This window comes from Pinus tabuliformis, chromosome 2_2 (assembly GCF_031772625.1).
Source record: "Pinus tabuliformis cultivar Carrire ecotype Pingquan chromosome 2_2, CPIR1, whole genome shotgun sequence".
In the NCBI taxonomy this organism is placed as follows: domain Eukaryota; kingdom Viridiplantae; phylum Streptophyta; class Pinopsida; order Pinales; family Pinaceae; genus Pinus; species Pinus tabuliformis.
In genome coordinates this window covers 371450423-371462822 of record NC_142300.1, presented here as the reverse complement: position 1 = coordinate 371462822, position 12400 = coordinate 371450423, and positions in this window count along the sequence as shown.

The window sequence follows — 12400 nt, the reverse complement described above, 5'->3', positions numbered from 1 at the left end:
CACACAACTTCTATTTGAGCTTGAATTTATCCTTCAATTTCATTGCAAGGTCATGCTCGCTCGTCTTTTCGCCAAACTCCTTGGCCGGATTCAACCCTGAGTGCAGAAACAACGTGATACGATGGATCATCATATTAGTGATGGGGATTGGTGCGCTCAGCCACAAACAACTGTCATGCACTAGTGTTAGCAATTTCTTGATCACAATCAAATTTATGTTGGAGCGGTGGTAGTGGGCCACCCATTACAAGTTCAGCAACCCCGACTGGTTCACTCCACAAATCCACTCCACCGGATTTATTGTGTTGACACCTGATTCCTTTTAGAACACCCTCTTCATGTAATTTTCTGTTGCCAAGTGGGGGAACCTCTCGTGGTCCGCCAGATCCCAGTCTTCTAGCTTGAGATGAGGAATCTATGCTAAGCGCGGACCTTCAAAAGTGATGTTCTCTGGTAGCAGGGGTGTAATAAGGAGGAATTTTCCTGCATCTCGGTCCTTAGGGACCTTCATGTTTCCCTTGCATGGAGGGATATAATCTGGAAGCTTGGAGATTGGATCCACCCCCTCGGTGTCTATGTCCTCCGCGCCCTCTTCAGCCTCCAAATCCACCACTTTGCCCTTCCCTTTTGTGCCCAGTTTGTCTTTCCTCTGTGCCTGGGTAGCTGCATGCTTCCTCGGTAACTCATGCACCAGCATGGGCTTCTCATGCTTGTCCTTCTTGGGTTTGGGGACTTCCCACACCAATGTAGGCTTCGGCCTAGACAACCTCAGTGTTGTAGGCATTGCAGCTGGAGTCTCCATGCTCATCACCTCTGGAGCAGCTCCCTCAGAGGCGACATCTCCTTCAGTACTAGCAGTCTCTCTTGGTTCAGACATCGTGTTGAGGATAAACCGCTGAGTTTCCTCGGGTAACTTATCAAATATAGAACTAGCGACCAAATCAGCGTAAACTGAGGATTCATAAACAACGTACAGTTGAGCATTGAAATTCTAAGGATGAAAAGTATTTTTCGTTGGATGGCTATGTGTAATTTATAGGTGAATTCGAATTCAAATTCAACCGTTCCCCCCAAAATCCATCCATAAATGTTGAATTGGCGGCATATTTCCAAAGATTTCACACTTAAATTTAGCCTTAAATGTCACCCCACCACTCCTCTTAATTGTCTTCTAGCAGTCAAATTATGAATAGTGACTGTAATAGTTACTTTCTAATTGTGCTGCGCGGTCTCTCCCCCTATAGCACAGCTCCCTTCATGCTTCTTCTGGTACTGTGACAACATTCATTTTAGCGCATACCATCTGTCGTGTAGCTCTATCAACCGAGCAGTGTAGTTTATAGTCTCGCACCTCCTTGCAACTGCCTGGAGCGCTAAGACTATTCTACCGTCATGTATTCATTGGGCCGGATCCCTAGTGTATGGCTTCAATTGACTTCCTTTTACCCTTCTCGAAAATGAATCTCCATTCAATTTCACGAGCTGAACTACTCCACCATCTGTAATATCTTTGATAACATATGGCCCCAGCCAGTGCATCCAAAATTTTCCTAGAAACTGATCAAACTTACTGTCATATAATAAAACTAAATAATTTACCTTGAAGGTGCGCACTTTGATGTGCCGATCGTGCCAACCATTTTCACGTCCCTTCTGAACCTGCTGATGTAATCTAGCCAAAATCCTATCCTCCTCGAGCTCTGTTAGCTACACGAGCCTTTCTTCTAAGGCTCTGCGGTCTGCCATTCTAGTGAAAAACACTATGCGTAGACTAGGCATAATGTATTCCATAAGCATTACATCTTTTATACCATAGACCAACCTAAAAGGTGTTTGACCAGTAAGCTTTTTACAAGTAGTTCTGTAGGCCTATAATACTGTTGGTACGTTCACGTCCCAATTATTCCGCTACACATTACAAACCTTCACCATTGCATTCTCCAATATCTTATTAAAAGCCTCAACCGTTCCATTGGCCTGAGGATCGTATGACATACTCTTCTAATAGTAAACTTGGAACTCCTCTGTTAGTGCGTTGATCGTTTCATTAAGAAAATGCATACCGTAGTATCTCATCAAAACCTTTGGGAAACCAAACCTGGTCAACACATATTCGAATAGAAATTTTTCTGTTGTTTCACCTATACATTCTTTCACAAGTTGTGCCTCCACCCATCTAGTCAAATATTCGGTTGCGATGCTGATATATCGCATGCTGGTCTTCTTGTTTGGAGGCTGAATCGGTCCTACAAAATCAATTGCCCATTTCTCAAATAGCTGCAATGACACCTACGGATTCAAAGGAAGCTCATCCCCCTGCAATGGCTTGCCCATCCTCTGACATGCATTGCATGCCCTACAATATGCTTTAGAATCCTTATGCAGCATCAGCCACCACAACCCAACGCGCAAAATATTCTATGCTGTTGCTTTTCCAAAATAATGTCCTCCCATAGCTCCTCCATGATCTTTAGTCAGGATACTGTTACTTTCAAAGTCAGGCACATAGCATCAAAGTATTTCATCTGAGCCCATCTTATACAATTGGCCTGCAATAACTGAAAAGTCTGCCACACGTACCACCAATTCTTTCTTCTATTGACTAGTGTATCCCTCAGGAGCCATCCCTATGGTCAGAAAGTGGATAATTTCCGTAAAGTGATTATTCGCTACGCACACTATGAAGAGTTGCACGTCAGGGAGCCCTTCCTCCAAATTGGTAGGCTCCTCCCCCGTTTCAATGCACTACAGATGGTTTGGCCTTGCATTCAACCTTCCTGGCTTCACATTCACCTCGAAATCATACTCCTGAAACAACAACAACCATCTGTAGATTCCCCCCCCCCCCAACATAGGCTTATTGACAAGGTATTCCAATGTAGAATGGTTTGTGTACATCTTGAAATGTACGCCTAGTAGGTAATGTCTGAACTTCTGGAGCACATACACCATTGCCAAGCCTTTGTACTCAGTCGTTGAATAATTATTTTCAGCCTTAGACAACTTCCTTCTCATAAACGATATAGGGTGATCCAACTCTCCTTCACCAACCTGTGTCAGAACTGCTCCTAGCTTAATACAGGAGGCATCTACATGCACATGGAACTCCTTCTTCCAATCCGGGAAGACTAGGATTAATGCGGTGACCATTTTCTCCTTCAGTATATCCATTTTGTGCTGACATTCTTCATCCCAACAAAGTGTAGCATCCTTCTTTAGTAGCTTTTCCATAGGCGTAGTAATCTAAGCATAAGTTTTGATGAACTTCCGATAATATCTAATATGGCCCAGCGTAACACATAGTTGGTTAACACTCCTTGGGGCTTCCAAATTTATTATTACTGCGATCTTAGTAGGGTCCACCATAAGTCCTTGCCTACATACCACATGACCCAGCAAGATCCCAAAAGGGACATAGAACAAATATTTTTTAGGTTTAGTGCAATCTGATACCTTCGGCATGTATCCAACATTAAGCGTAGACAGTCTACATGGTGCTTGACTAGCCCAAACACTGTCCAATCATCGAAATAGACCTCCAAGCACTTGTGAATGAACTCCTTGAACACCGCGATGACCACGCGTGAGAAGATCTCTAGCGCATTCTTAAGTCCAAAAGGCATCACTGTATACTAGAAACATCCCCACTCTGTCATAAAGGTGGTCTTACTCCTATATTACGACACGATCTTTATCTGATGGTATCTAGAGAACCCATCAGTGAATGAATAGGCCCCCTTCTTGCCAACATTATCTAGTACTTCATCTATTAATGGAGTTGGAAAAGGATCATGAATGCAAGAATCATTAAGCTTCCTGAGATCTACACAAATCCTTATTTCATTATTCTGCTTCTTTTCTTGAACTACCATTGGACTCACCCAATCAGATTCCTCCATTGGTTCAATAATACCCACTGCAAGCATCTTGTCCAACTCCAAGTAGACCTTTTCCTTGTATTTGGGATTAAGGCGATATGGCCTCTGCTTAACAGGATTCATGTTCGGTTTCAAATTTATTTTCATTAGTCCCAAATCACCTATGATTCCTTTTAAGTCCAAAAATTTTGTGGGAAATAAATCCTGATATTCGCGAAGAAACTCAGTGACTTTATAAACTGTAGCATCATCCCAGTAATCCCCAATCATTACAAACTTTGGTTCCACTTCTGTACCAATGTTTACCTGCTTAGTTTTCAGTGGAACAGTGATGTCGAGGTTCTCTAGCTATGGTCCCTCCACTTTGCGGAGACCTTCTGCCTTGGGGATTTTAATATTCCTCGGATCCTCATCCTCTCCTTCAGTAGTCATATTATAGCTTTCCAGTGCATGGCGCAACTGGGTGCTCCAATCCGATTGAATCAATTCCAAGGGATCCTGCGGAATTCTAAAGATTGCTTCCTTAACCTCCTGCTGCGCTTCATCAATACTTTCGAATCCACCTTCAAAGCTGAACATCCTCATGAACCCCTCTCTTAAGATATCCCACTCCACAGTGTTGTGGCAGAGCTCTGTTTCCAAATACCAGTTCATAACATGATGTCTAAAGTGTGATAGAAAATATGCACCCACTCTGGATGCGGCTTCGTTCCATAAACCTTAGTCCACTACAAATCATTTCTCCCGTCATACTTCTCAGTCAACTGTACCTGGGGGCAACAAAATTGCATCCTCATCATCTTCCTATAGTCGTGACATTCTTCAAAGCTATCTTTATGCATACCCCACCGCTAGGCAGGCGTAGCGCGCATGTTATAGCTCCAAATACCACCTTATGTATTTTTTATCCTTGGTTTATGGCCTACAGCAACCCCTGCTTCTAGACTTGGTTCAAATATTTAAAAAACAGTGTTTTACTCCCTGTACGTGACTTTGCCCTGTATTAAACGCGTGTACATGTGGGTCAGTATATACCCAACCTGCGTATATGTCTTAAAACACTTTAAAAAAATAAATTTCCTTAAATATGGGCGGAGATCATGGGTTTACCTGTTGATTACCTATTAGTTCCCATGGCCCAACTGTTCCCAACTATTTCCCAACTAAAAAACTACTTTGGGAGAAGTATAAAAAGACTTCAATGGGAAGGCCTTAAGGAGGAGAGAAAATTGAGAATTACTCTACTGAGATTATCCCCTGATCAAGTCTGAATATCCTTGTGCTTCAAGCACTTCCCCAAGTTCAGCAAACCCTTGTTTCCTTGAGAGTTGATATCCTTTCACTTGTGGAGATATCATTGTGTTGGTTATGGAAGGAGCTTTTTGAAGACCGGGACTGGACGGACCTGGAGGACAGTTCCACTTGGATTAGGAAGAGGAAGACTCAAGTGAACTCTTTCTATATCTTTGTTATAGTTATGTACAATAAAATAAACACTGTCTTGTTCATGATATCAACTTTGTTCATGAATCTGATGTTATTGTTATGGTTTATGTGCGAATGACTATTTCAATGTATAACTAACCATCTACTTATATGTTATAAAGTTGATTTCACTATAACGCTTTTTTTATATGCTAATGTGTGTCTTTGAATTGGTTGTTTTGCAGGTTCAAAGATCGTGAGGAGTTACAGAGGGTTTGAACCCTGGCTGGAACTACCCGAACAAAGGACCCCCGGGTATGCACATCCTCGCATAGTTTGCTCGTTTAAGCATTTTACCTGAGTTATTTGCTTGTTTCTTGCTATAGATTACTACTGCTCTGCTAGGGTTCTGACCTAAAGCCCTAGGGGACTTTATCCCTTAACAAAATTGGTGACTCTGCTGGGGACAATAATCTTGTTGTTCCTAGTTTGGGTTATTTATTGCCAATTAGGGCTCAACTTTTAGTTTTCTTGCTGTGATTGTATTGTCTGCTCCTGGGGGAACTCAAACTTCAAGTATGATCCTTTTCATCAGGCCTCATTTTGTTTTTTCTTGTAAACTTTTATATATGCACCTTTGTCAGGTTACAGAAGCGTATACACACTAGTTTCTATGAACTGAAGCCGCGTATATGCGGGTTTGTTTTGGCTGAAATGCGTGTACACGCAACTGTGTAGAGACACAGTCACATATACATTTGTTTTGCATGATTTTTTCAAGTCTTTTTATCTGAAAATATTTGTTTCTTCGCCTGTGTGCTTCCTGAGTGGTCAGTTTTTGTTTTCAGATTTTAGTTTTTCAGTGAGCCTACTATTTCGAGTTCTCTCCTGCTTTGAAGAGTTTTTGGTCTCGGTTTGCTTTACAGTGAGTGTTATCATTTGTGTTTGAACACACAAGGCTTCTTGTAGAGGCTCTTGATTGTTCTGGTTTTCCAGAACAGAAGATTGCTTGCAATATTTGTGTCAAACTTCATTTTTATGGTTTGCTTGCTTTGCTTCCTGTTGAATTTGTGGCCATTCACTTCTTCTAGCTTTTCAAAAGTTTTTGTTGACAAGTTTGAAAGCATGCCTTTCCTGATTTCTTGATCAGTGTCTCAAACCTATTTTTGCTGCTTTTGGATCATTTAGCATATCTTGAAACACCTATTTTGTTAAGTTTTCATTCGTGTTGAATTGACAACTTGCAAAGTTTCCTTGTGATTTGCTTTTGATCTTTGAGTCTTTGGTAGCATTTTGAGTACTTTTGAAAAGTTGCTTTTATTGCTTTTTTGAAAAAGAAAAGTCCTTCAAAAACATTTTTTTTGCTTTCTTTGCTGAATTTGTGTTTGGTTTCTTTTGGTTTTTGAGAGTGATTTGGGATCTTTGTGTTTAGTCCTTCTTGTTTTGGGAAAGATTTTGTGTTTGAAATTTTCATTCCTTTCAAAACACTTAAGTTGGATTATAAAACAAATTACTTTCATTTTCTTTCTAGAGTAATCTAGAATTTTTGCATTATCATGTACACCTTGCATTAGGGTAGTTTCACATCATTAGAGAATCAATATTTTTTTAGTTTTTGTGAATGTGAAGTTTGTTGCGAGAAAAGAAAAGGAAAAAGTTTATTGCTTTAATATAAGTTTCTTAGAACCCAAGTAGAAGTTGCTTTTCATCGAAGAACAAATAAGTGCATTGCATATAAGTTAGTTTTTCATTAATTTCTTTTGCGTCAACGAACACCATCAGTTTCACTTTTGTATTGTCCCTTTGAATTAAAAAGAACGACCACTTGCTAATAAAATAAACTAGAACTTTTTATATTGTCAATAAGTACACCAAAAAGTTTTAGGTTATTTAGGGTCTTGGATTAGGCGAGAGGAAAGTAAACTCTCCAAGGTCACTCTAAATTGTCAAACGTAGAAGTATGAATAGAGAGTGAAAATCCAATAGCGTTAGGGAGACCGGGAAAGCTCCGTGACTAGGAGTTAAGCACAAGGGTTTTTGAAGATAAGGACGAGAGAGACCCCCTCTCTTACTTGTCAGATCTTACCTCATGACTGTTTCGCTCAGCTTCTGATACGAGTTGGTATCTTTAGTTGCCTATCCTAGGGATCTACACAGGTGGCTACAGAGGGGAATCCCGTGGCACCTGAGGTCGACGTTGCATCACTTTCGGTGGTATTTCTGTAGGGTACCCTTGCGAAGCTTGGGGGCTTGCACCAGCAAAGGATGTTGTTTGGAGGTCAGCGTAACTTCCTCTAATACCTTCGCTAGTAGACCTAGGGTGTAATTACCCCAGTCTATTTTCGGAAGGCCCTTATTATTCACTTTCTTTTGGTGTCCGGTCTTAATCACCTGGAGTGGAAATACTTGGAAGTTGTTTGACTACTGAATTCTTTAGGGACATTTTTAGTGTGTGTTATGTGCTCCTAGTTGGCTTAGCTTTCAAATTTCTTGAGTCTTTGAGTAGATCTTATTAAATAATTCAAAGTGGCTGACCGATCACTTAGATGGTCCTGTAGACTTCATGGGCTTTCACTTGCGAGTCCAGAGCCTTCTCCTAGAAGGCGTAGGAGCGATTCTACTAGTGGTTTTCAACTAGTGGCAGCTAGCGCATCGGAGATTGATCCTCCACTTGGGGGCATCAGTGTACAAGGTAGACCTGGTACTACCACGGAGCCAGAGAGGAACACACCAGTTCTTTCTTAGGTACTCTTCCAGTCGGAAGATAATATTGAGGTAGAAGAGCTCTCAGAGTCGATTGCAGCTCCGAATTCTCCTCTCCCTTCCGATCATTTGGACGTATTTTTATACGTCAGAACTTCGACACACAGGCCTTCAAGCCCAAGTCCACACACAAATATCCCTTCGATGACCACTTCTGGAAGCATGGCATCCACCACGAGTGCTACGACTATGCATACTCCTATATCAATACAAGGGGGAGGAACTATTTCCATCCCTTATACATCTTTATTTGGGTCTACTGCTAGCACATCATTTTTTGGGTCTACTTCCATTCTGTCGACCAGTGGAAGTTCCCAAGTGCATGCATCTAGTTTTGGATTCTTGCCTTTTGGAATTACTTCTCAAGGTATTCCTTCTGTTCCATTAAGTGTAGCATTAACTGCCTCCACGTCCATGATGAGTGGATCAACATATTTTTAGGTTTTTCCTTTGGAAGTGGTCATATACCACATTCAAATCCAACGGAGGGGTCTATGCCTTTTCCTTTCAAAGTTTTCCACCCTTAGCTAATGCTTGAAACCCTTACCAAGGGTTGTCCACTCCATATAATAATTCGTTAGGGGGAAGCTTTGCCGGTTATGGAGGTGTTTTGGCTCGAGTTGGTAAAACTCCGTGTTTTGTTAGACCACAAGGGTCACCTTTTGGTTCCGAAGGTTCTACTAGTTACTTCGGGCAACCTAGTGCTTTTCAAAATCCAAGTCATTCTTTTCAGACTTTCGGGAACTGATGAGCCCCAATTTTTGGTACAATTTGGGCTCATATTGGCCTACTTACCTTGTTCAACCATTCATATTTTACCACTTATGCATTCATTTCTTAGTATATTCGTGTTGTTTGTAGGAAGAAGGGCAGGCATTATATCTGTGTGACTAATACATGATGATTTCAGGTTCTTGGCATTAAAGAGAGCAAAATACCACGCAAAAGGAGACAAGGAGACAACAAAGGTGACATTGTGGGTTCATAGGGAGGTTGTCCATAGTCTTGATGACCCTCCTCGTGATTTTCACCTTAACTCCGAGCTCTAACAGCTCTCCCCACCGAGCTTAAAGGCAGCCAACACGTTCTACAGGATCAGCAGTTTGACTTTCAATTGGACAGCCAAGCTCCACGAATGGAGGAAGCCAACTTGATCTTCATTTTGTATAAATATGAAGGTCGTAGCCTTTGTTAGGAGCTTTTTGAACTTTTGGACTGATATTGTAATTTTTGAGCATAGCTCGGTGTTTGTTTTTGTAAGCCAGTTTTGGCATGACATTAGACTTTTGATTATGAATAAAGGCAAGCAGATTTGGATCTAATTCTGAGCATTTAAGGGAGCTATAGCTCTCAAGTTAGGGCCCAACCTGAGAGAAATAGATCTCCTCTTCTTGTAGTGTTATTTACCTTTCTTTCCAGCATTTTTTTTCCTTGTTTTGATATGCATTTCAAAGAACACAGGTTGCTGATTTGATTTCTTTAATAAGATTGAGTAGGATTAGCTTATGGTTAAATTACTTTCAGCTGCTTAGATTAGGATAGGAGGTTTGTAATCCACTGGAGCTCCAAGAAAAGGTTGTTAGTGCCTCCACTGCCATCTCTTTGTAGGGATTGGGGTGCAGTCTATACCAACCACCAAAAAAAACGCAGTCTTTTCTACTTTTATGCAAGCTGCAACATAGTCGGTTTAATCGTGGATCCTTCCATGCATTTTGATCTTGAGCCATACTTCATCATTACAATTCCATGCACGACTTTTTTTCATGATTTACATCGTTGTTCATTGGTTTAATAGCACAGGTAGAACTGGTTAATGAATTCTCGTTTTTGGTGCAAGACATAAGTCATTTGTTTTATTTACACTGCTCCATATCATTCTACTTCCTTCTTCTTATTCTTAACCTCTCCTCAAGCCACCTACTTGACCTCTGTTCAGCTCGTTCACCTTCCAACTCTTCCATTGCCCACGTAGCTTCATCTTTTTGACCTTTCGTTGATCCCATCCTTCTATCCACCAACCACTTCGTGCACTCTTTCTCCATCCTGGTTCTCTGCCCCTGAGTCATCACAAGCTCCATCTCCACCTTACCTATCCACCCATACTGTTCCATCACTTCACCATCACCCAAAACTTCCACTTACAGCACATCATGTAGAAGTTAGCAGATTTCCTGTAGAATTCCTTAGTTTCCTGTAGGATCCCCTGCAGACATCCTGTAGAAGCCTGCAAACTTGGTTGCCGAGCATCTGAACGTTGTAGACTTCTATGGACTGATGCTAGGGACCCTCTGGGACCTCTCCTAGCCATCCTGACCTTTCCTAAGCTTTCTCTCCCTTCGCAGCACCTCTGCACAGCCAAACCCTAATAAGAAACAAATTCATAATCACTCCATCCACTTAAGCAAAAATACAAAAACAATGTTCTTTTTCATAGAAGTAGTTTTAGTTCATGCATTTCACATCATTAGAAGTAATGGCATCATTTGTAGACATTTGCACTCTCACTATTGCACCATAGAGGTTAAACTAGTCAGATTAGGGTTTACTAGGGTTTCCATGCTTTGGTTGGCTTTCAGTTCATTTTTGCAAAGTAGATCAATTTCCCTTGAGATAGCCTTCATCCATCATTTAGAAAGCTTCTTCTGAGAGCATATAGAAGTTGGCTTGAGCCCTAGAGGACTTGTGCCAGCTGACAAAGTGACAGCTGCGACAAGAGCTAGTACTTGTGCATACAGCACAGTCGCTTCCAAGTTTGTATGAACTACCGGGTTGATAAAATTAGGGATAGGAAGCCCCAGGAGTTGTAGCATTATTTCTACAATACTGGAGCCCACCATCTTTTTGGCGCCGTTGCCGGGGAAGTGTCAGAGTATTAGTAATTGTTGCTTTTCTTCTATTTTCCACTACACTCTTCTGCTAAGTAGTTTATTTCATTTCCATTCTGCAAAAGTAGCATAGATTAGCATTTCTTGCTTTCATAGATTAGCATTTCCTGCTTTCATAGATTAGCATTTCCTGCTTTCGTAGATTAGCCTTTCATTTCTGCAAGCGTAGACTAGTGTTTCAATTCTGCAAGCGTAGACTAGCATTTCCATTCCTGCAATTTCATTTGAGAAAAGTAGATTAGTTCTTTCCTACTTTCAGTTTAATTATGCATCTTTATAGTTAGTTGTAGATCAATCTGTTTCAGTTTTGCAGGTACCAAAGGAAAAAAAGCAAAAACAATAAAAAAAGAAAGTATTTTCCATTTCATGCCTCGTAGGAACCGAGATAAATCAGGCAAATTCCTACCCAACACCCCCACCACATCACTGAGTCACCCTTCTCTCTTCTTTGGTGACAGTGACCCAGAAGAACCTATAGGTGAACATCCCGAGATATACACAGATCCTATAGTAGAAGAAGAGTTAGAGACCACTCCATCTGAAGCTATGGCTGACAATAGAAGAGAAGATGAGAGAATAGAAGGTGTCTTCCCCATCCGAGAGACCAATGGAGAGATGAAAATGAAGAACATTAGCCCCTCCGCCTTACCTCACTTCCATGGACTGACTACTGAAGATCCTGATACCTTCCTATTTGAGTTCGCTGTCCTTTGTAGAACCTATGACTATACTGAAGATGAGCAAAAGCTGAAACTCTTCCCTTCAACTCTTAAGGATGCAGCATTACGCTGGTTCATGGGTTTACCTGGGAATAGTATCACCACTTGGGCTCAGATGCAGCAAGCTTTTAATACCAAGTACAGGGATTATTTTAGGTCTAAGAAAACCAAGGGAGAAATCTTTCGGATGACCATGGGAAATGATGAGTCCTTAGAGGATTATGAGGAGAGGTTCCAACTTAGCTATAAGCGGGCCAGGTGCACACTTGACCCTGAATCCCTCAAGTTGGTCCTGCTCCGAGGAGTCCCTGAAGACCTCTTAGATACCCTTCACATGTTAGCTGGGGGGGACATTTACCAACTGCCTTATGAGGACATCAAGACTGTGTTTAGAAACCACTCCAGGGCAGCTCGGAAACGAGGTAGGGGAAACCTCCTCTCAACTAGTGTCCCTTTCTCCAAACATGAGCTTGCAAATCAATTAGAAGATCTCAAGAGTGAGGTGAGACAGACCATTGCCATGCAGCTGGACACATTCAGAATCCAGCAGAAGAAAGAAGAAGCTGAGAGAGCCTTGGCTGTCTTCTGCCCTAGGTGCACAAGGAGACACCCTAAGAATGGATGCCCATTGCATTCAGTTGAAGTATGTTTCGTTTGTGAGGAGGACCATCCCAAAAATCAGTGTCCAACCTTACATGGGTTTAAATTCATGTACCAAGGGACAGAAGCT